This window comes from Leopardus geoffroyi, chromosome B3 (assembly GCF_018350155.1).
Source record: "Leopardus geoffroyi isolate Oge1 chromosome B3, O.geoffroyi_Oge1_pat1.0, whole genome shotgun sequence".
NCBI classification, from domain to species: domain Eukaryota; kingdom Metazoa; phylum Chordata; class Mammalia; order Carnivora; family Felidae; genus Leopardus; species Leopardus geoffroyi.
Window position 1 is genome coordinate 75,341,700 of NC_059337.1, and position 23,302 is coordinate 75,365,001.

The 23,302-nt window shown below is 41.9% G+C and overlaps 1 protein-coding gene across 3 annotated transcripts in view; it reads right to left on the reverse strand.

Annotated features, from left to right (window-relative positions):
* STXBP6 (syntaxin binding protein 6) overlaps positions 1–23,302 on the reverse strand; it is a 254,021-nt gene that overhangs the window by 214,635 nt on the left and 16,084 nt on the right. Inside the window, exon 1 of one of the 3 annotated variants that reach the window (XM_045450579.1) lies at positions 468–571. The exons of the other annotated variants lie outside the window; for them this stretch is intronic. The gene's annotated coding sequence lies outside the window, so the exon portion shown is untranslated. Of the gene's footprint in view, positions 1–467; positions 572–23,302 lie in introns of those variants that run through there. 3 annotated transcript variants of the gene reach the window in all.

The window sequence follows — 23,302 nt, forward strand, 5'->3', positions numbered from 1 at the left end:
TCTATGTAATTGATTCCACCTCCAAATGTATTCCTGGAATTGTGAGTTCTCATCACAGAGATTTTTATCCAAGGCAATTGTCACAAAGAGTTGTTAAGTCATGGCTCACTTCGTGATGGATACTCTCACTTAGACTTTTAAGAGATTTATGGAATACTCCAAAATTGCCTGCTATTAGATACAGAGGAAGAACAAAAATAATCTGGACCTCATTTTCACTTTGATAAAACTTTTTTTCTAGTAAACTTATTCAGGCAATTAAAATCAATTCCAATTTCTATTTCCCAGGCCTTTATATTCTTTGCCCTTAAGAAAAAGAAGGGAATTAAGTGAACAAAACCTGAATTTTAAATCAGAATTCAAATTGCCTGGGGCAACTTCATACCTAAGTAAATAAATAGGTGAGACATAAACTAATAAATAGTTCATATATACATCAAAGATGTTTTTATAAAGCATTGACCTACCTTTAACCCGGCCTTTCAGTTAGGACTGCATTTTATGGAAAAATCCACACATAAAGCACCTTCCTCCTAGTCCTTCAGAGCTCTTATGAAGAGCAGAACTTTCTCAACAGGAAGCCAAGGCACACAGAGGCGGGGTCATTTTCCTCAGTGACACCAGAACCCCAGATTCCTGGCATTCCCCAGCCATAAGTTCAAGGCTCACATCATTATACGCTGCATGCTTTCCACGCAAAGTCGGTCTGTTTAGTGAATTTAACATGAAACTTTTTTTTTTTTTTTTTTTGCGGTTCGGTCAGTGACATGAAAGAAAATAAAATTCGACATGACAAACTGTAGTGCCATCCTCATGAAAGACTACCCTTCCACTCCATACTGACTTCCATGTATTCTAAAACATGAGCTGGCTTGCTAGAAAAGCCCAGGCATCTGACTTTCCAAATACGTAAATCTAAATGCAACAAGTCACCTGAAGCACGTATTTAAATCATTTCACTGTGACACACTTAATGTTGAGAAAAAGAACAAGGCTCCAGTGAAAAATACATTTGCTCATAAACGCAGACTTATTTAGTATTTAATATCTACTCTGACAAAGATATCTATCTTTTACTAAGAGCTCTGAAACCCTTGACATATTCTTTGCCTCACTCCCACACTGAACCACAAGGTGATTATGAAGCACCTGAATGGTGATGTGGGCTCTGATCCAAGCTTCCTATATGATGACACTTTTCCAGATGGCACCTGAGGTTGTCAGGTGTTTCTTACATTTGTAAATACTCAAGTCCATTACGTAAGGCTGCTAATTTCAGAAAGCCAAGCCCATTTGGTTTGAAAGCACACGTCTTTTTCTTCTGGTGGAAACTCTTCCATGTGCCTGGGAAGTGAGTTATAATGTTCAGTACTGAAATGAAGCTACAGTTATTGGCAATGGTGAACAAAGGACAAGTTACCAAGTTCAGCTCAACAGAGTGAAACAAAATAAAGATCCCCCTGAGGACCAAGAACCATGAAATCCAGTGGTTTTAAGTAACCATCTTTTAGATATATGTATACTATTCAGGGAGGGGAAAATGAGAATCCCAGGCTTAAGGCACTATTATTCAGCTTTGAAAACTGCAGGATGCTTTCTTGCAGGATTTGGTTCAATTAACTGCAAGATGAAAAAGTATTTCTGAGCTACATGGTCAAGCAGTCATTTGGATCTTGGGTTCAGAAATAAGTGGGAAACACATGAACTACTGAATTCCACATGCCAAGTAGGCTTTTCTCTGGATGGCTGAAATCTTCAAAAGTTAACACTCTAATGTGTTACTGCTGCATCTTGAATTTCCCTACTGTGACCAGAAAAACAACTATTCAATGCATTGTTTCTCATTATACCATGGAGCTATAGCAACCACTCATCCTGTCTCAACATCTGTTTTTCCCTTTTGGAGGGCCATTCCACTTGAGAAAAAGAACAGCTAATTTTACTTGGTGGCCCCTAGAATGTACACGTCTAGCATAGCATGCAGTGTTTACAGCTTCTAAGCATTAATTAATCATAAATTTTTGGACAGCAGTGATTCTATTTTATGGACGGAAATACTGCATAAACATCTACATTCAAATTCTGGTTTTGCTACTTGGGGCAGATCACTCACACATAAAAATAAAGCTGAAAAAAAAAGGAAGCTAATTTATAAGGGCACCAGTGAGTCTGTGAACGTGGTAAGAAATGTGAAGAGGATCCTAGAACAATAGTTCTTAAGTTCTCTGATCCTAGGACCCCTTTATATTTTAAGAAATTATTGAAGACTCCAAAGGGCTTATCTTAGAAAATTCTAGAAAACACAAAAATATACACACACATTTCCATAGTCAACCAGTGGTCTCTAGAAAACTCCAGTATACACATGTGAGAAAATGAGAGTAAAAGAGGTAAATAATATCTTAGTCCTATTATGAAAATTGTTTTGGCTTCACGGACCCCTTTATAGGGTCTCAGGAACCCCAGGCAGCCTCAGATCACACTTTGAGAATCACTAGCCTAGAATACCTTAACATGTAAAAAGCAGGAAAGCTGTCAAAGCAGGTGAATCACATAAAAAAATTCAGGAGCCAACATAGAGGGGCTCCCACTAGTCAAAAGTGAGACGATTTTAGTATCAATAAGAACTGGAATGGATTGAAACACTAATATTTTTGAACTCATGAATTATTTTCATGTTTTAAATTAAGTTTATTTATTTTGGGGGGGGGGGAGAAAGCATGAGCGGGGGAGGGGCAGAGAGAGGGAGAGAGAAAATCTCAAGCAGGCTCCATGCCATCAGCATGGAGCCAGACTAGGGCTCGACCCCACGAGCCATGAGGTCATGACCTGAGCTGAAACCAAGAGTCAGATGCTCAACTGACTGAGCCACCCTGGCACTCCTGAATTCATGAATTCTCAATGAATCACACACTTCTCTTTCCTCTTCCCTTCTCTGTGTCTCTGTCTCCCTCAATGGTTACCTTTGGAGAATACTACTCGTTAGTTGGCTAATGGAGCCAACTGTACCTCAGGATAACCAAAGAGCTGATCAGCAGGAGTTTCTCATTATAGAAGTATCCTAGGTGGCAAATGAAGAAATGATTGAAATAAGACTTTGAAACCCATAATGAATTGATGGATTTAGGTGGAAAAAATCACCCTTGACTGTGAACATATCAACATACCACACATACACACATGCACACACACACACAGGGAACTGATGTTAATTTCAGCACCTCCTGATGGGAGTACATAACACACTTATTATAGTATTATTGACAAGATATGGAAACAGAATTCAATTCAGCCTCCAGGTGCACCTACCAGTTCACAAGAAATACAGTATCTAGAGGAATATGTTAAAGAGGGACTTTTAACATTTAACTCCATAGGATGTAATCGGCAAAATCCAGACTACGGGAAACTTTGCAGAGTAAATGCTCTTGTTTGGCAAAAAATAAATTGGAAGGAAAGACAGTGGAAGGTGAACCTATAGATTAAAAGGAACTGAAGAGGCATGTCAACCAACAGAATGTATGGACCTTATTTGGATCCTTATACAAACTGAAAAGAAAAATAAGGAAAACAGATGAATGTGAACACTGACTAGATATTCCATATTCAATTATATCAGAGAAGTTCTTCAAGTATGATGATAGTGTTGAAAGAAAAAAAAACAGTCCTTACTTTCAGAGATGTGTACAGAAATACTTACAAATGAAATAATAAAATGTCAGGGATCTGTTTCATAACAATCCAGGATCTGGAATTGGAGGTTGGGGTCTAGGCAAAGCAAGACCACAGACTGATCATTGTTGACATTGTAAGAAAGGCACATGGGGTCCATTATAATATTCTCTCTACTTCTGTGTATGTTTTACATGTTCCATACCAAAAAAATAAAAGTAGCCACAGAAATGTCATCTTGTCTTCTCCAGCAATTCCGTGATATGCCCAACGGCAGGACTTGGGTGCTCTGTTTTCAAGCACCCAGAAGTCCAGAGCACTGGGTACGTATCCAGGAAGGTGCCAGCCAAAGATCTGTAAGATGACCTGGGACACGGTAGGGGTAGCCAGTTGTCTCTTGAACCAGTGACATCTTTCTGACAAAGCAGGAACCAAAACTGTATTTTCAGTATGATCATAACCCAAAGGGTTATTTTGATAATTTTTATTAAGAGTTGGCCATACTTCAACTACTGATATTTTACAGAATTACTATTACTACAGTGCCTTGTTCTATCGAACTTCCAATATTTATCAGTTAGCTCTGTAATTTATCTTACACAGGTAAATACCAGGGAAGTTTATATTCCGTTCCTAAGAAATATAAATAAAAACTTTACACAGAAAAAGGTATAAGAACTCTTCAAGAAAAGAAACTATATGAAAACAGTGAGGTTTTTTTTGTTTTTTGTTTTTTTTTCCCCCCTGGGTATAGGGACTATGGGAGTTTGCTTTTCTTTGCTCCTATTTCTTGGAATTGTCCAAAGTTTCTGTAGTTACTATATTATTTTAAATGTGGGAGAAAAACAAGAAACTTTATTTACATCACTCATAAATCAAAGCTCTATAGATAGCTATTTATAAATAATAGTATTTTATTTGTTATATTTCTATGACCCTTTCTGTGGCTGGGATAAAGGAAGAATATTATAATAATGAATAAAATATTGAAAGCAGTTGAGGAATTTTCAAATCAAATTATGAAAGCAATATATAGAATACCATTTTTATGGGGCGCCTGAGTGGCTCAGTGGTAAGCATCCGACTTCAGCTCAGGTCATGATCTTACAGTTTGTGGGTTCAAGCCCTACGTCGGGCTTTGTGTTGACAGCTCAGAGTCTGGAGCCTGCTTCAGATTCTGTGTCTTCCTCTCTCTCTCTCTGTTCCAACCCAGCTCATGCTCTGTCTGTCTGTTCCTCTCTCTCTCAAAAATAAATAAACATTAAAAAAAAGAATACCCTTTTTATATTTGGGTATATTCTTTTTAATTTTTTTAAATCTTTGTTTATTCTTTTTAATTTTTTTAAATCTTTGTTTATTTTTGAGAGAGAGAGAGAGAGAGACAGGGTGTGAGCAGGGGCAGGGGTGGGGGGGGGGGTGGGTGGAGAGGGCCAGAGGGAAGAGAGAGGGAGTCACAGAATCCGAAGCAGGCTCCAGGCTCCAAGCTGTCAGCACGGAGCCCAATGCAGGGTTTGAAGTCACAAACTGTGACATCATGACCTGAGCCAAAGTTGGACACTTAACCGACTGAGCCACCCAGGCACCCCAAGGGGGAGATATTCTTAATTTTTTCCTCTACAAAATAAAGGAAAACTGTTATTATTATTTTTTTTTAATCACAAGTGGATAACCCAGCTCAAGGAGATCTCCTTAAGTTTCTTCTAAAACCTCAAGGGCAGGAAGGTGGAGGCAAACAGGGACGTCTGGGATCCTATGAGGGGTTTTGTCCTGATGCTCTGCCTATCACCCTGACCCTGTTCCCTTCCGTCAGCTCAGAAAGAAAAAGGAAAGTTCAGTTTAATGCCAGGATTCTACACCTGTTAACACCATGTTAGCCAAAGAAAGACGTGTCCCACAAACAAAAATGGATTTTTTTTTTTTTAGAGAAGAAGTTCCACTCAAAGAGTCTTCAAGAAATAGACAACAATTCAGCACCCTCTGCTAGCTTCAGCTATTTCACATGGAAAATAAGTGGAAGAATACGTGTACCAGTGACTATTAAAAATTGAACATGAGGGGCGCCTGGGTGGCTCAGTTGGTTGAGCTACCGACTTCGGCCCAGGTCATGATCTCACAGTTTGTGAGATCGAGCCCCGCGTCAGGCTCTGTGCTGACAGCTCAGAGCCTGGAGCCTGCTTCAGATTCCGTGTCTCCCCCTCTCTCTGCCCCTCCCCCACTCATGCTCTTAAAAAAAAAAATTGAACATGAAAAAGGAAAAATGCCGGAAATTTGGCATGGATAGTGGTTATGTTTTCCACATGGGTCTAATTAATCTTGATTTAGACTACATGCTGCCTTTTGTTTTTTAACCTTGCTATTAAAGAAACAAACAACAGGAAAAAGAAGCTGAACTGCCACTTCTCCTGTGCTTTATATGTAATTGTGGGAGGCTGTACTCAAAGTGAGGGAAAGTCAAAATGACCCAGTGTAGGGCAATGCAACCTTGTAGCTAAGAGTGTGAGCTTTGGACTGCATTGCCAAGGTTAAAAATCAATGATCTGCCATTTATTAGCTGTGTGACCTTGGACAAGCTGTTGAGCTTCTCTGTGCATGAGAAGGTTCTCACTTGCAAAATAAAGATGAGAGTGGAGAGTCACAGAGTTGTTGTAATAACTAAGATGAAAAATGGAAAATGGTTTGCATGGTACCTGTATCACATACATGCTCCACAAATGCTACCAACTATTGTTATTAGTACCTAATATACTTTCGTTCTGCTCTTCCCCCTTGTTTCACCAAGAAAAAAAGATGTCACCAACTTCTAATTCTTTAGCCTCATCAGTGAATACTGTGATCTGTATGAAATCTCTTCTATCTTCTCCAGAACAGAAATTAACTTTATCTCTAGGGAAAAACAAAAAACAAAACAAAACAAAAAAGATGGAATTAGGTTACTAACCTTTAGTTTGTGCCAATCATGAATGGTAGCGAAGTTCTAATTCCTAGAAACTGGAAAGAATCTGTATCTGAGGTCCTAGGCAATCCTCAGAATTAAGGAGAGTGACTTCCTGATCCTTCCAAAATTTGTGCGGGGATCTAGTTTCCAATGACACCAAATCTCTTATGGCTCTTTTGGGGAAAAAGACATTGAGACAATCCGTGCCAGTAATAAAGACTGGGAGAAATTCACATAATTCTAGAGAAAGGAACACAAGTCTTAAGAATACTTGTGCATCAGGGGCTCCTAGGTGGCTCAGTTGGTTAAGTGTCTAACATCTGCTCAGGTCATGATCTCACGGTTCGTGAGTTCGAGCCCCACGTCAGGCTATGTAGGGGCAGTTCAGAGCCTGGAGCCTTCTTTGGATTCTGTGTCTCCCTCCCTCCCTTCCTCCCTCCCTCTCTCTCTCTCTCTCTGCTCCTTCCCCTCTTGTGCTCTGTCTCAAAAATAAATAAACTTAAAAAAAAAAAAAAAAGAATACTTGCATGCCAAACACAATTTTTACTCTAAAGAAAACGCTAAGCAGGTTTGTACTAATCCCTGATAGTACAACTCTTGGGCTGTGAACTTACTTTACTAACAGGGCATGAAAGGGACAGCTGAAATCATAAAACAAACCTAGGAAGGCACAAAACTTAACAGAAAAAATTAATATATTCTCAGGTCTGAGGAGCAGGAAAGGAGAGGTGGAATGGGATTCACACATGCTTCAGGCTCTAAATACATGGGAATTGGTATGAGAGGTAAAAACAAAGTTATAAGCCTTACAATGAAGAAAAGAGTTTGGCGGATCAGGGAGATAAAGGAAATTTGAGGTGAGTGCTGTCCAGATGTACAGCATATAATGCTGAGTAAGCAGTAAAACATTTATTAGGAATACAAACACTCCCGTAATGGCATAACCAATGGTGTAGTCAATTAGATGTTGGGTATAAACTAGTATCTCTGGCTTTGCATAGTTGCGCCTGGGCTGAAATGCATGTAATGAGACAAATCTTTTACTCACCAGAATTCCTGGAAAATAACCAGTATTTATTTGGCTAGATGTTAGGTCCCTAGTGAGGGGTCCCTGTCCCACCGCTGCCCCAATGTGGGTAGAACTTTGACATTTGAGTGAGAAAGAACACGAAGTAGGGCGAGAACCAGTAAAGCCGGTGAAAGATGTGGTGTGTCAAACGAACCGTGGGTCTTCAAGTCCCCAGTAAAGCCCCCTTCATGGGACGAGATGGGCCATGGAAGCCTGGGTGGAGAGGAGTGCTGTGTTGGGAATGCACGTGAGTGACACAGACAGCTCTTTAAGGACTCTGAAGTTTAGAGGCAGAGGGAGACAATGAGGAAGGAAGGCACAGGAACATGTGGAATTACCAGAAGGCTTTAGGTTGAGCCAAGTTTAACTAAAAAGTCTCCAAACGGTAGGGAAAACCAGTTGATTCTTAGCTACCAAGATAAAAAGTTGATGGTATAAGAAAAGAATGCAAAGGTATTCAAAGATTGGGATTCCATGAGAATCTAAATATCATGGTCATTTGACTAAGGGTGGCCCTGGGCCGCAATGCATCCCAACGACTCACCGACTCATCGGGCTCTATGGGGGACACCAGAGAACAGGAAGACTTCCTGGTTGTTTCTCCCAGGGCTGAGATCAGCTCAGTAGGGGCAGGTAGCACAGTGGTTGAGATCTCCAAATGGAAAGCTGAAGTGCCTGTCTTTGAACCTCAGCTTGCCACCTACAGTTCTAATTCAGTGCTTGTTCGGTCTACTCAGTCATCCCTCTCTGAATTTGCCCTCTGTCCAAATGCTTTTGGTTGTGGGTCACGAAACAGCCTTCTCCCCGAGGAAGGCAATAGAGGACTTCCCTGTGATGTACAGCACAATTATACACTGTGCCCATCTCAGGAATCTCAGAAAACCCATTGTTAACCCAATCTTTGTATGTATGCTCTTGTGTTCTATTGTCAGGGTGCTGTGTTACCTCTTTATTTTCCCATCCTTCCTGCAGTGTACACAAATGGGACTCCCAGAAATTCTCGATCCATCTCAGACCTCGGCCACTGCCAGTGGCTTCTCACTGGCAGGCAGCTCAGCCTTACACAGCTACTTAGTGAGTGCCTACCCCAGGCCCAGGCAGCAATGCACTGGAACCACAGACTTCCCACAAGACCCAGGGGCCTCTCTGAGCCCAGGCTCTTCTCTCTCTTTGCCAGATGCGTTCTCAAAGCAGTGACCTTTAATATTAAGGGTGGCTATAATTATCCCTAGCACCTCCCACCCCAAACCCTCCTGATTTTTCAAAGTAGTGACCCAGAATTTAATTTAAAAAGGACCAGATACAGAAGCCAAATATCAGAGAGGAGAAATGTGATAAAATATCAGGGGGTCAAACCTCTTTATTTTATGCTCTTCTGTGACATTAATATCCAGCATTAGGACACCCTCTGGACACTGTCCCTTTCTTCCTGTCTTTCCACACTCCTCCCCCAAGAGTGACTTTTTGGAGTCACACACCTTTGTGTGGGGGGAAATCCCAGTTCCAGAGCCCAGAGAGCTGCACCCTGGTCCCAATCTGCCAACATAAACAGTGTGGCTTAGGGACAGTCACCAAATGTCTCTAAGCCTCGGCTTCCCTCTATATAATGTTTTGGATGCTGAGCCCTATTTCCTGCCAGCTGTAATGCTCTAGGAGTCTAAGGTCCCCGTTTTATTCTTTGGCTGGTCTAAGTGTAGGGAACAACCATGATAATGAAAATGCTGAAGTTCAATTCATGCAGAAGGCAAGTTCTTAATTTATAAACTTCTTCAGTGTGAGATCTTTCTGACCAGCTGCTTAGGCCCCATAAGAATAGCTACCATTACTGGCCTACTACAACGTTCTTAGCAGTTTGCAAATTCAACAGAGACTTCCTAAAGAATCTTAAGGAGGCCAAGGGCTCATTGGCTACAATTTAACCCAGCCCTCTTCTGCTCTGTCAAGCTTGAGAAGCAATGCTTGGTGAACTTACAGGTCTTCTCCCATTTTACATGCTTTGTGATACCTCCTAAAGACGTACGCAAAAGCACAGGAGAAATTTATAAGCTACAAGAAGGCTCATCTGTAGAATGAACTACGGCTTTCAAAAAAAAATGCTAAGAACAAAGCAGGTGGTTTAGTTATTTTGAGAGCAAGAAAAAATGATCAAGGCAGGGCCAAAACTATTGCTTGGGTAAAATAGTATAAAACAGCAGATGTCAAGGACATGCCATGCTTATCAGCAACTCTGTGTTCTCTTTACTGGAGAAAAATGAAGCCATCCTTAAAGGCCCAGATGAGAGAACCCAAGTCTGAACTCTTGAATGCTCCAGGGATTAAAGGAACTTGCACACTATAAGCCTTGTGTTGGGTAAAGTGATTCTTGCCTTGGGAACTGTTTGAGGGAAAAAAGAATCCAAGGTCTCTTACAACCTTAACAATCTATAAACCCATCGTAGAGCTAACTTACCCAATTATACAAACAAAGGAGGCAGAGCCAGGAAAGACCTAGAATCATGCTGGACTTTGTTTTGGTCTCATTGGGCAGGGAAAAATGGATGAGATGTAGAGAAAGGGGAAGAGAGGCATTGGGATGGGGCAGAGGAGGGGTGGATAAACAGGTCCTCGGGGAAGAACACGGAGAGACCTGCAGAGAGCAGTGAGTGGCTGGTTGGCATCAGAGCCCTCTAGGCTGCAAAACATTTCATTCTGTGGCTGATATTCTGAGCACGGAGGGACTTCTTCCACTATCTTTCCTCACCATCCTCAGCCTGAAAACATGGACACTAGCCCTGTGCTTTGTCGTTTACCTAATGTTTTCAGAATCCATAATGAATAGATGCTGTATCTGAAAGCCTGCATGCTTGAATTCTTTTTTTTTTTTTTTTTTAAGAGATTATAGACTTGTGCATCTTGATTACTTGATGAAGATTTTTATCACAACCTTCAGGATGTTTTGAGATTATCCGATTTAGCATCTTATTATAAAACCCAAGTGCTATTTTTGTCTTTCTTTCTTTCTTTCTTTCTTTCTTTCTTTCTTTCTTTCTTTCTTTCTTTCCTGTTGGTGAGCCTTTCAAACTCTTTTTCCCTCTTAAGTCTGAGGAATGCTGGCTCTGATGCCTTACCATTCAGAGAAGTATTTTTTGGGCTCTCAGATTACTGCTTATAAACTACAGACTGGTGGGCTTGCTCAGCTCTAGTTACTGCCAAAGCACGACACATATTACCAACGACAACAGATGTCTCCAACATAGCTCCCTACTTACCCTCCCTTCAAAGCTCATCACAGTGGGAGCCACAGGGGACTCAGCTGAACGTGGCCTACTCCTGAAGATTTTGATTGCACCATAAGTCACCTTCAGAAGCAACATGACCATGTAAGGCAAAGGAGACCAAATCATTCCAGCAACTAAAGAAGCTAGGAACTCAAGAGCTTTAAACGGTTTATGTTTTCTGTAGAAACACAAAGTGTTAAAAGACACATTTTTCCTGATAAAGTATCACTCGCAGGACATACTACCTAAAGAGAGGTGGGCCCCAAATCATTAGATATACTCTCCCAGCTGAATTCCCACTGAAACCAAAGGTTTTCATTAAGTAACAGCAAACCCAATTACCTCATCTGAACCTCGGCCGAAAGTCTGTCTCCCTTAATCCGGCAGTCAGCGTGGGTGACCTGAATATCCAAACCCATGGACACCCTAGTCGCTATTCGCTCGACTGCCTCACCTCCAACGACCCTTTCCTCCACTCCACAGGAGCCAGCCACAGCCCAGTCAAACACCTCGCCCTTTGACTAAAATAGCCTCGGTTCCAGTTCCCTCATTAAAATCCCCTTCACAGGGATCAACCATCAGGGTCTCCTCAGAAGTTCTGTTTCACCAGCCTTCTTACTCAGCTGCCTTTCCAAATGCCATCGTTCCCATAACACACTCTCCCTAACATCCTTGCCATATGCTCAAAACCGACCTTGCTCACCCTTCCGCCAAACCCCAGCCTCAGTGTAGTTGTGTCTGTGCCCACAACTGAGCGCCTGGGCATGGGAGAAAGGGCACATGGGCAGATGTGTCAGGTGGAGATGTCGCTCTGCACAAACACCAACTGCGAATGAGTTGTCTGCAATGCTGGGCGACCCTACCACCTTTCTCTCGCAGAACCACTCTCTCCTTGTCCTCAACTATTATTTCACTTCCAGACTGCAACCCCTTCTAACACTCCCCTCCACCCTTTTCTCAGATGACCTTGCCTCCTAACAGAGAAATGGAACCCATCACTCAGCAACTTCCTGATACGAGACCAACCTTCATCTCTCCCAGCCTTCAGCTTCTGCCCTCCTGTTGCATCCTGTTCCCTCCTCTCACCCAAGGTCAACCACTCCACTTGGGCTGTAGATCCCACCCTGTGCTACCTTCTCAGGTGCACACGCTCTGTTACCGCTGTTCTCTCCTGTTTATTCAGTCAACTACACCCTTTCAACCAAAGCCTTCCCATCAACACTTCAACATCTTCCGTTGTACTTTTAAAGCACTCCACCTCAACCGCTTGTGTCTCTAGACTAATGCCTTATTTCTTTACTTCCTTCACAGGAAAAATAAAAACTCTCCTCCTTGAGTACATCCCTTTTTCACATGCCATTCATTTTTCAAAAACCATTCCCATCTGGCTTGTCTCCAACTCTCCCTGCAAAAGCTCCAGTCTAGGCCAATAATGACCTCTGTTGCCTAATTCAAATGAGAATTTTTCATTCATCTTATCTGACATCTTGACAGTGTTTGGCAATGTTCATTACTCTCTCCCTGAAATGTTCCTTACCTTGGCCTTCACAACGAATGCTGTCATGCCCTTCTCTTCACAAGCTTGTCCCCCTTTACCTGTTCTTTAGGGTTCAAGCTCCCCAAAGCTTGAACCTAGGCCCCCTTTTCTTTTCACCCTACATTAGTGATCAAAAGCCCAACTATCAATGAGGGTAAACAAGTAATACAATGAAGTGAAGCAAAGTGGACTTTCACTTCCTTCTCAACTCATTGCAGAGCAAGCTGGATAACTGGCAACAGACCCTGGGCATCAGGGTAAGATGATAGCAGGGAGAGGTACAGACTGTAATAAAACGTCTACCAGAACGACAATTAGCCAGAAGTACTGAGTTCTACATGAAGTCATGATTTTTAAATCTTGGCAACTGAATCAGTTAAAGATTTCTTTCTGGTGCAAATAAAAGAAATCCTGGTTACCCCAAAAGGAGAATTTATTAACTAACTCTTTTAACTGAAAAGCCTAAAGGTGCAGTTGACACTGGCCTAGTTTCTCTATCTGTATTCCAGATCTTCTCTGTTGTTCCTATTCTCAGATAAGCTCTACCCTATGGTAGCAAAGCAGTTGTTAGACCTCCACACCAAATTCTGCCAGGTTTAAGCAGAAAGCAAGATAAATTCTCCTCCTGGAGCTCCCCCACAGTTTCCCAGTTCTCTGATTGGGCCAACTTGGATTACAAGGCCATTCTTGGACCAACCATATGGCTGAACTACTCTGGGAGTGACTGGCCAGCCCTGGGTCACACACTTCATTGGGAGTCAGGGGTGGAACTTAATCTAAGGCACAAGGTCTGCGATTGAAGGATATGAAATTTCTTAAAAGGAAATTAGGGCGCTGCTATCAAAAGAGAAAATATATTCTAGGCAGCCAAAAAACCATAAACATGCGACAGCAACTTGTTCAAATATTTTAAAAACACTGCACAGGCCAAATAAAGCAGGTTTGCTGGCTGAAGGTGGCTTGTCAACCTCCAGTTCCAATCCTCCTTTCTCCATTTGTTTCCTAGGTGATCTCATCCAAGATCGAGCCGGCATTTACCATCTCTATACCAAAAATGCCACATTTTTATCTCTGACTCATAAATTCAACTGCCTACTCACCATCTTCACTTGGATGCCTCAAACTCATTTCTAATGCAATTTGTCCAAAATGAAACTGATGACCCTCCACCCCTCTCCCACCCAAAGCTGATGTTCTTGTTGCAGGGGGTGGGGGATAAGGGGAGACAAGACCAACGTGACTGGGGTATTGTTCAAAAAGGGAAAAAAAAATCAGGAAGTCAAATGTAAGACTCCATTAAAATTCATTTTACTTCAAATATTCAAGAAAGGCATTTGATATCTTAATTCATCTAAATTCGCAATTTCCATTTTCTGCCTCTTCCCAATTTAAAGACACACAGAAATACAGTTTCATACCAAAGGGAGAAAGATCATCAAGGGTTGTCCAAAGGTACTTTTGCTTGCTTGCTTGCTTGTTAGCACGGCTGCAATGTTCTAGCAAACATATTATCTGATTTGATCCTGACAACCCAGGAGGTTGGTAAGGCACGTTTCCATATTTCATCAAATAGGCAATCACTGATTTTAAGATGCAACATTATTTTATGCACCACTATATTAGAAAAACACCACAAATTAAGCTATAACCTATCATGCACAGTAAAACACATCTTGTCTTCAAATATATTAAAATGTAAAATAAGCAACAATGTATGTCTTACAACCTTTGAGAAACACTATCATAAGCCTTACTTTTCAGATAAGGAACGAGAGGCTCTGAGACTTGCTCCAAATTATAATTAATAAGTTGAAGAATGGACTTGCACCCGGGGAGAGGGAGGGGGGACAGTTTTATATCCCCTCCCCCTCCTCAGTCTTGTCCCTAGGTCTGAATGATCTATAGAGTTTCTTCTGAGGCCCCAAAAGTTCCTCTGATACAAAGCTGGTAAAGGAAAATCAGAACTGAGTCAACTCAGTAAGTGCTTTTACATTGACATAGGATTCCAAGACTGAGGATAATTTAGAACTTCTCTCTAGCTCTTAGACTGCCTGGGAAATACTGCTAACATAAATGGCAGTATATGCCAGGTGTATAAGAAAAAGATTACATTATTAATTTCCCCACTAATTCTGTAGGACTGGCACAGAAACTCACGGTTGACTATAAATTTTAAGTGTAATTTCCAAGACAATTTTCACTTGTGAAGTGATATTACTGGAAACCTAGTCAAGCTAAAACTCTCGCTCTTTATAAAGAAATATGTCTATTTAATGATTTGGTTACTTTGTTTCCAAAAACACCCATTTGGAAAGGTGCCAGGTTATACTTGATTACCGCATACACAATTGCAAAGCAAATGTGTAAGCTTAAGAGTTCTCATCAGGGGCACCTGGGTGGCGCAGTCGGTTAAGCGTCCGACTTCAGCCAGGTCACGATCTCGCGGTCCGTGAGTTCGAGCCCCGCGTCGGGCTCTGGGCTGATGGCTCAGAGCCTGGAGCCTGTTTCCGATTCTGTGTCTCCCTCTCTCTCAGCCCCTCCCCCGTTCATGCTTGTCTCTCTCTGTCCCAAAAATAAATAAACGTTGAAAAAAAAAAAATTTAAAAAAAAAAAATAAATAAAAAAAAAATAAAAAAAAAAGAGTTCTCATCAGTCTGTGCAAGAATTTTGATTGGAATACCCAACATTCACCAAAAAAAAAGAAAATTGTTGCAAAAGCCAAGGAATTTGGTGTGTGAGATCTAAATAAGATAGAATAGGCTGAATTGACGACCAAGTTTATTAAAATGGTATTGTTTTTACATTGTGTATTCCCCACAGCACTTAGAACAGTGCCTTAGACACAAACTGCCTAATAAGTACACATGATGAGATATACAGTAAGAAATAGGGTAGTCCCTCTGTTTTTGTAAATGTTCCTTCTTCCTAGGTCTGTTCAGGATCCGGAGGAGAAACAGTCCAGCAAATTCTTGGTGGTGCCTATTGTGAGTCTATCTTTGTGCCAAAGGCACATCAAATTTAATGCTGCAAGTCCTCAAGGAGCTGACAGTCTATTGAGGACAAACATAAGAGATATGCAGGTAGCAGATTATTTTTACCGATGCTCATAACTGAGCAATATACTAAAAGGTTTTAATATCATCCAAGCTGCACTAGATGTAGAATTAGGAGAGCTGGTGCTGTTAGTTGCTAGATATGACCTTGAACAAGTCAGTTCTCCGAATCTGCTTCCTTAGTTATTACCTACCCATCCCTCAGGGCTACTACAAAATAAATTAAGGCAGGGGAAAATCTTTTGCAAACCCTAAAGCGCTATATAAAGCATTATTAGGGCTACTAGTAAAATGTCCTATTGCCTAAAATATTGCAGTGATTTCTTTTTTGAGGTCCCTTAAAATGCAGGCAGAAGCCTCTTTCAAAAGTGCAAACCCAATCATTCATTCCCAGGTTTAAAGACTTCTCATTGCCAAAGGATAAATTCTCAACTGTTTGGCTTGGTAAATAAGGCTCTTCAAAAACCGGCTCCTTTGTAGCCCCATCTCTGGTTTTATCTTTCAGAGACCACAACAAGCCTACAATTGCTGTCTGATCACATCCTCTTCCACGCTGCTTTGCCTTTGCAATTTTGGTGGAGTTCCTGGATGTGATTATCATACCACATCCAGGAGTCCACAGACTGCTATTAAAGTACTTTTCACATTATCATGAAGCTCTGACCTTCTCCAGGGCAGGGGTGGGAGGTGGCATATGTGTGCAATGCTTTTTCCTTCCCCATACCTCTTGCAAAGCTCAGTAAATAGTCCTTGTAACAGCAAGGGAGATCCTCGTTTGCATACCCCCCAAAAATGGTGCCAAGGAGAGAATCTCAAAAGATGGTTGTCAACAGAAAAAAGGCTTAGAGGCCCTAATAAAAATACTACAGGTCCACAGCTCTGATCCAAATGCCCTAAGACCAGATGTGTTTTGGAATTCAAAAATTTTGACACTTTAGGAAGGTAAAATGTACCTTACGTTCTCAGTAGTGTGTAGGTCAGTACTCTATAGGCAAACACAGTAATACTCCTGCAGGGAAGCTTACACATAACCACAGCTAAACGAGATAATGAATGAGCTAAATGAGATAAATGAATACACAGACTCATTCGTTCAAGTCAGATCTCACCACAAAATGGGTGATGAGAGCTTTCAGAGCCTTGTGGATTTTGGAATCAGAGAGAAGGGATAATGGATCCATGCCGCCTGATTTGTATACATAGCTCTTTCACATCCATTTTCTTCTTTCCTCAGAAATCCAAATCCATTATGGCAGGACTGACCTATATTCAGGCAACAAATAAAAGTGGCCCTACACCCAAACATCAGCAGACCGGCTATGAAATACTCTGAGAAGAAGGGGTTCAGAGGCACACCCCAATGGTCATCATCACTGACGAATGTAGCGGTTTCTTAGTAACACAACAACAGCAAAAACAAAAATTGCTAAATCCAGCACTGAAGGACCAGGTAGGAAAAGCAGTAGTACACAGGGCCGGAAATAAATGCATGAATGATTCTGTAAATAAATTAATATTGTTAGGCACTTTGATCACTGATTTCTAAATGGCTCTCCAACTGGAGGGACAGAAATGCACATATACAAACAATGGCGTTCATAAGCCAAAATCGAGCTGTCCCAGGTTGGTCCCAGACCAACCTGACTTGCTTCCATCTGGAAACAGAAACAGCAATGCATGCCACCTGCTCTCCAGGACTGCAGAAAGGAACAGAAAAACACTTTTTGCAAATAAATATATGGGGAGAAATACCTGTATTTTTTTAAACAACCAGAAAGACTCTTCATGTAATGCTACATGTGAGAAACTTCCTTGAGAAGCAAACGCTGGCAGGAATAAAACTTTCCCTAAGAAATGGGGGAAATGCCTTCCTTTCTAAAAAGAAGTACTACATAACAAGGAAGAGGAAGGAGAACACGTAATCCCGTTTCCAATGACTGCTAACACCTGGAGACCCATTTGTATTTACCTGTGTTTATTTCTGGGAGAAATGCCTCAGCATTTCTAACAGGCACCTCTTCCTCCCATTACACACCAGAGGCCAATAATAACAGCAGTGGCCACCACTTACCCTACTGAGCCTTCACTGTGTACGAGGCAGGGCAATGAGTACTTAAAGTTTTCGTTGATCCTCATGTTAATAATAGATCCTACTTTATGGGGTTATCAACCCGTTCTACAAGTAAGAAACTAGATCCTTCAGGAAAGATCCCAGAGCTTTTAGGAAGAAAAGTCAAATGACTATGATGTCATCTCTTGCCAATTACTTGGTTTCTACTCTGATAAAAGTGGCACAGCTCATTCTCACACCTCACACTTCCATCCCCTACTAGACACCATTTCAAGTAAGCATGTGGCAGAAACAACTCTCTTGTCCACACCTAAACCCTTTCCCATGTGTCTCAGCTAAAAATGCATTCCCTCTCTCTCCCCCCCTTTCCCTCCCTCCCTCTGTCGATCTCCCCCTTCTGAGAAGTTCTCCTTGAACGTGCCCCACTCACCCATCCATCCATCCATCCATCCACCTATCCAACCCCTTTAGGGCACCTGTCATATACCAGGCAATGAAGACACAGAATGTGTACGTCGCAGTTCTATCCCCATGCGAGCAAATAATCATACCTGAGCATAAGTTATATATGGCACAGGAGCAGCACAGATCATTTCTGGCTCAGGTGCAAGTTCAGTGGTCACAGAAGGCTTCAAGGAGGTGGTAACTCTTCACCGGGTCTGAAGAATGATTGCAAAGATACAAGACAGACAAGGAAGAGAAGGGCATTTCAAGGCCAAAAGAGTGGAAATGAATGATACTACCAGGGTGTTTCATGTCCTTCAGAACAGCAGCAATGACAACAGAGAGATAAGCTGGGGAGGGATGCAGCTGGTCACAGAGAAGCAAAGGTCAACAAGTCCTGGCCCCCAAAGTTTAGTCTTCTGTGCCTGTTTGCAGAACCCAAGGCAGCACCTTGCCCTACAGGAAGGGGGAAAGGGAGGACAAGGGGCAACTGAATGGGCAAAGGAAGCCAAGGTCCTCATCAATTCACCAGGTGGCTTGGCCACCTCTTCCCAACACCCCTCTTGGCATCCTTAGTTTTACCATACTCCTGTGGATTCTAAAAACTAGTCTCTTGCCCTTTTTGAGGCCAATATCTGCCAATTAATCTTGACTCTAAGACCTTGAGTTAAGGACAAGACACTCTCCATCCTGAGGGGCAGCTCTGAGGGCAGCACAGGAAAAAAACAAATGCTTGCTGAGCTGTGCAGGGGAACAGGAGAACTGATTTTAAACAGACAGCTTTTAAAGGGAAATAGCTAGATCATAGGTCACCAGTTACACAGAGCTTCAATATCCACCCAAACACCAGGGCACGATAAAAACTGACAGAGCTGTTGGGTTTTTATCATCTCCTCCTGGGCCTTGAAAGCAGTAATCCCCATGCTTTCTGAAATTGCTATAGCTTGTCTGACTCATTTGATTCACGGACTCCTATCATCTCTTCAAAAGAAAGAACAAAATCCTGTTGCTATAAAACCTGTTCTTTATTTTTAATTAAGGTGGACTTAAATGAACTGTTATGAGAATTTCCTGACACCTTATATGATAATTAGACACATCCTGATTTCCTGCACAAACTAGGAATAAAACAAACCACAAATCCAAAAATTCACCCCTCATAAAGACCAAGATGATAGAGAAAGGACGGTGTGTTTCCACACAAATGCAATTTCCTCCAAGTGGAAATCTGGGCAGACCAGACATAAAGTATTAGTACAATTCAAATTTATTTATTCATATATACAAACAATAGTACCAATTCGATAAATATTATTTCTAGAGCTACACATTTTTATATTAATTTTAGAACAAAACAAAATCATTGCTTGGTTCTTCCCTTGTACTGGACCCATTAAAGTTTTAGTTACCACAAGGAAACAACCTCTAAGAAACTGACCTTAAAGTGAAAGTTAGATTTCAAAATGAAGAATCTTAAAAATATTTTAAAGTCCTAGGGGCGTGTGGGTGGCTCAGTTGGCTGAGCGTCCGACTTCGGCTCAGGTCATGATCTCACAGCTTGTGAATTTGAGTCTCGTGTCGAGCTCTGTGCTGACAGCTTGGAGCCTGGAGCCTGCTTCAGATTCTGTGTCTCCCTCACTCTCTCACCCTAACCCACTCGCATTCTGTCTCTGTCTCTCTCAAAAATAAACAAACATTAAAAAAAATGAAAAAAAATATTTTAAAAGTCCTAGAGAATCACAACAAGCTGAGGAATCCAAAGATTGGAATTAAGAGTCCTGGGTTTACTATTGATTCACAGAACGGTACAGCCTCAGTTTCCTCATCTTTAAAATGGAGTACACTGGGGCGCCTGGGTGGCGCAGTCGGTTAAGCGTCCGACTTCAGCCAGGTCACGATCTCGCGGTCCGTGAGTTCGAGCCCCGCGTCGGGCTCTGGGCTGATGGCTCAGAGCCTGGAGCCTGTTTCCGATTCTGTGTCTCCCTCTCTCTCTGCCCCTCCCCCGTTCATGCTCTGTCTCTCTCTGTCCCAAAAATAAATAAACGTTGAAAAAAAAATTAAAAAAAAAATAAATAAAATGGAGTACACTGAGAGATGATAGTGTGGAAGAGGGTTAAAAAAAGGGTTAATTAGACATCTAAGCCCTTTTCCTGAGTAAAAAAACTCAATGAATTTTGATATACAAAGAGTAGATCCTTTTTAGAAAGAGAAGAATTGCATTTCAACTAAAAGATCAAAGCTTTAGAACCAAAGAAAATAAAAATTGAAGACAATAAAAGTGCTTCAATCATTTGAGCACAAAAGTAAACTTCCATTTTTATGCAAATGTAAGCTTATAAAATAAAAATGACTAGGTGGTACAAAATATTTTTGAAAGATGCCCATACGGATCTACCAATTTTTTGTTTAGTTTTGTACGTCCCAATGCACAGGACAAAGACAATGTGGCACGTGCTATGATTTCCCATCCTATCTAGTTATTTTTAATTTTTTTAATGTTTATTTATTTTTGAGAGAGAGACAGAGAGAGACAGAACATGAGCAGGGGAGGGGCAGAGAGAGAGGGAGACACAGAATCTGAAGCAGGCTCCAGGCTCTGAGCTGTCAGCACAGAGCCTGACGCGGTGCTTGAACTCACCAACTGTCAGATCATGACCTGAGCGGAAGGTGGATGCTTAACTGACTGAGCCGCCCAGGCGCCCCATCTAGTTATTTTAAGAGAGTAACATGTTTATCAACAGCATGTGTAGGACAACAGACCAGCACAGTAGAGTAGAAATACCGTAAGGTTACTCTTGGACCCCAAGAAAGAGCCTAAGAAATGCCCTGCTTCCAAATAAAGAACGGGAAGGATGATGGTTATTACGGAGATCCAAGAGAAAGTGGAGAGTGAAAAATACAGAATAAATACAGTGGTGAAGACAGAAGGAAATAAACTAGCATTCCAGAATGTCTGATGTGACAGATAAGAAACACAAAGAGGCTTGAAAATATAAAACCTATAAGACCATTGTGACAAATAAGAGACTATAGGCAAACTATAGGCAAACCAGTTTGAACAGGCTCACCAACACAGCGAAAGCATTCTATTTTGTGAGGAGAAAGCACTGTGGGAGCATTGCTCCCAATGACAAACACCACTCCAGAATTTCCTCTCTCCAGCCTTTGGGAAGGTTGGTGGGGAGAACCACCTTCTTACACATATGTACACTGAGGATCGAGATTAAGAAATCATTTGTCCTTGGGGCACCTGGGTGGCTCAGTCGGTTAAGCATCAGACTCTCAGTTTTGACTCAGGTCATGATCTCACGGTTCACAGGTTGGAGCCCTGGCTCAGGCTCTATGCTGACAGTGTGGAGCCTGCTTGGGATTCTCTCTCTCTCTCTCTCTCTCTCTCTCTCTCTCTCTCTCCCCCTTTCTTTCTGCCCCTCCCCCACTTGTCCTCTCTCTCTCTCTCTCTCTCAAAATAAATAAATAAACTTAAAAAAAAAAACAAACACATTTGTCCTCAGCACACTCTCTATCCTGGGGTTGTGACCTGCTTTGAGCATCCTAGAACCTGAAATCTAAAACAATCTCAATAAAAAAGGAACTAGATCTATCCTTCGTTCATTTCTTCCTCAGTCTACAGACCAGTCAACAGTCACATCAACCAAAAAGTCACCCAGTGACCCACCACTTTATAGAAGGATTGGGTGAAAAAAGAAACACAGCCATTTACCTGCGCACGAGCAGCCACCCAAGAGAGACACTTCATTTACCAAGAGTCTATGCTCACCACAGCGGCCAGAGCATTCTAAGCAACAGCACCCACTAGTGGTGAGGAGGAATACCAGGGGAAAGGAAGCACACATCAACAGATTCCTTTAATTAATGTAAAGCTCTGCACATTTCACAAAGTTATTATGAATAACCCTCTCAGCCACCCCCAGTGGGTGTTCCTTGAAAACTGAAGCCATATCTCTACATGGCTAAATGACTTTGGAGTTCTACTCCAACTATGGAACTTTTCTCTTGCCCCACACATACAAAGTGGTACCCTAACTGTAGCTTCTCACCATGCACACATGCCATAGTTCTAAAGAAATCTCTCCTCCTCAAAGAATACAGTAAACAAAAGCTAACTGAGTACATACCAAACAGTAACACTGTGAGGATTCAAAATTAAATTAGAAAAAGATTCTGCTATGGGGGCACCTGGGTAGCTCAGGTGGTTAAGTGTTCCGGCTCCTGGTTTTGGCTCAGGTCATGATCTCATGGCTTGTGAGTTTGGGCCCTGCATCAGGCTCTGTGCTGACAGCTCGGAGCCTGCTTGGAATTCTCTGTCTCCCTCTCTCTCTGCCCCTTCCCTACTCATGCTCTCTCTCTCTCTCAAAAATAAACAAATAACTTTAAAAGAAAAGAAAAGAAAAGAAAAGAAAAGAAAAGAAAAGAAAAGAAAAGAAAAGAAAAGAGAAGAAATCCTGCTATCAAATAGTCTAGAGTCTGCTTAAGGAGACATGGCAATATCTTTAGAATGGCACTACCATCATGTAACTGTGCAATCTAGAAACCAAGGAATAGTCTCTGAGGCCTCCCTTTTTCTCAGCTAGCACTTCCAACCCATCACCATATCCAAATCATATCACCTCTATTTCTCCAAACATCCACCCAGTTCTCTCCATCTTTACCTCCCTGGTAAATATCACCTGGTCAGGTGATCACCATTTCTTCCTAAACTACTACAAAAATTTCTAAACTGGTCTATCCACGTCTCCTTGTGGACCCCTACTGTCCTTGTAACCAACCTCTTTGCAATCAACATGGTATCTTGTCAATCTGATCACTTCAAACCCATGCTCAGAAAGCCTTGTGACTCTTGGGAAAAGACTCTGTCTCACACTCCTTATTCTCCATTCCCAGACTCAGGGGCCTTCTGTCCACCACTCATACCATGGTCCCTTCCACCACAGGGGCTTTGCACATCCTGTCTCCTCTGTAATGCCATCCACTGCCTCTTTAACCCCTACTCATCCTTCAGGTCTCAGCTCAGCAGGCCCTCCTTAGAAAAGCCACCCAAAGGCGCCTGGGTGGCTCAGTCGGTTAAGCGGCCGACTTCAGCTCAGGTCATGATCTCGCAGTCCGTGAGTTCGAGCCCCGCGTCGGGCTCTGTGCTGACAGCTCAGAGCCTGGAGCCTGTTTCAGATTCTGTGTCTCCCTCTCTCTGACCCTCCCCGTTCATGCTTTGTCTCTCTCTGTCTCAAAAATAAATAAACGTTAAAAAA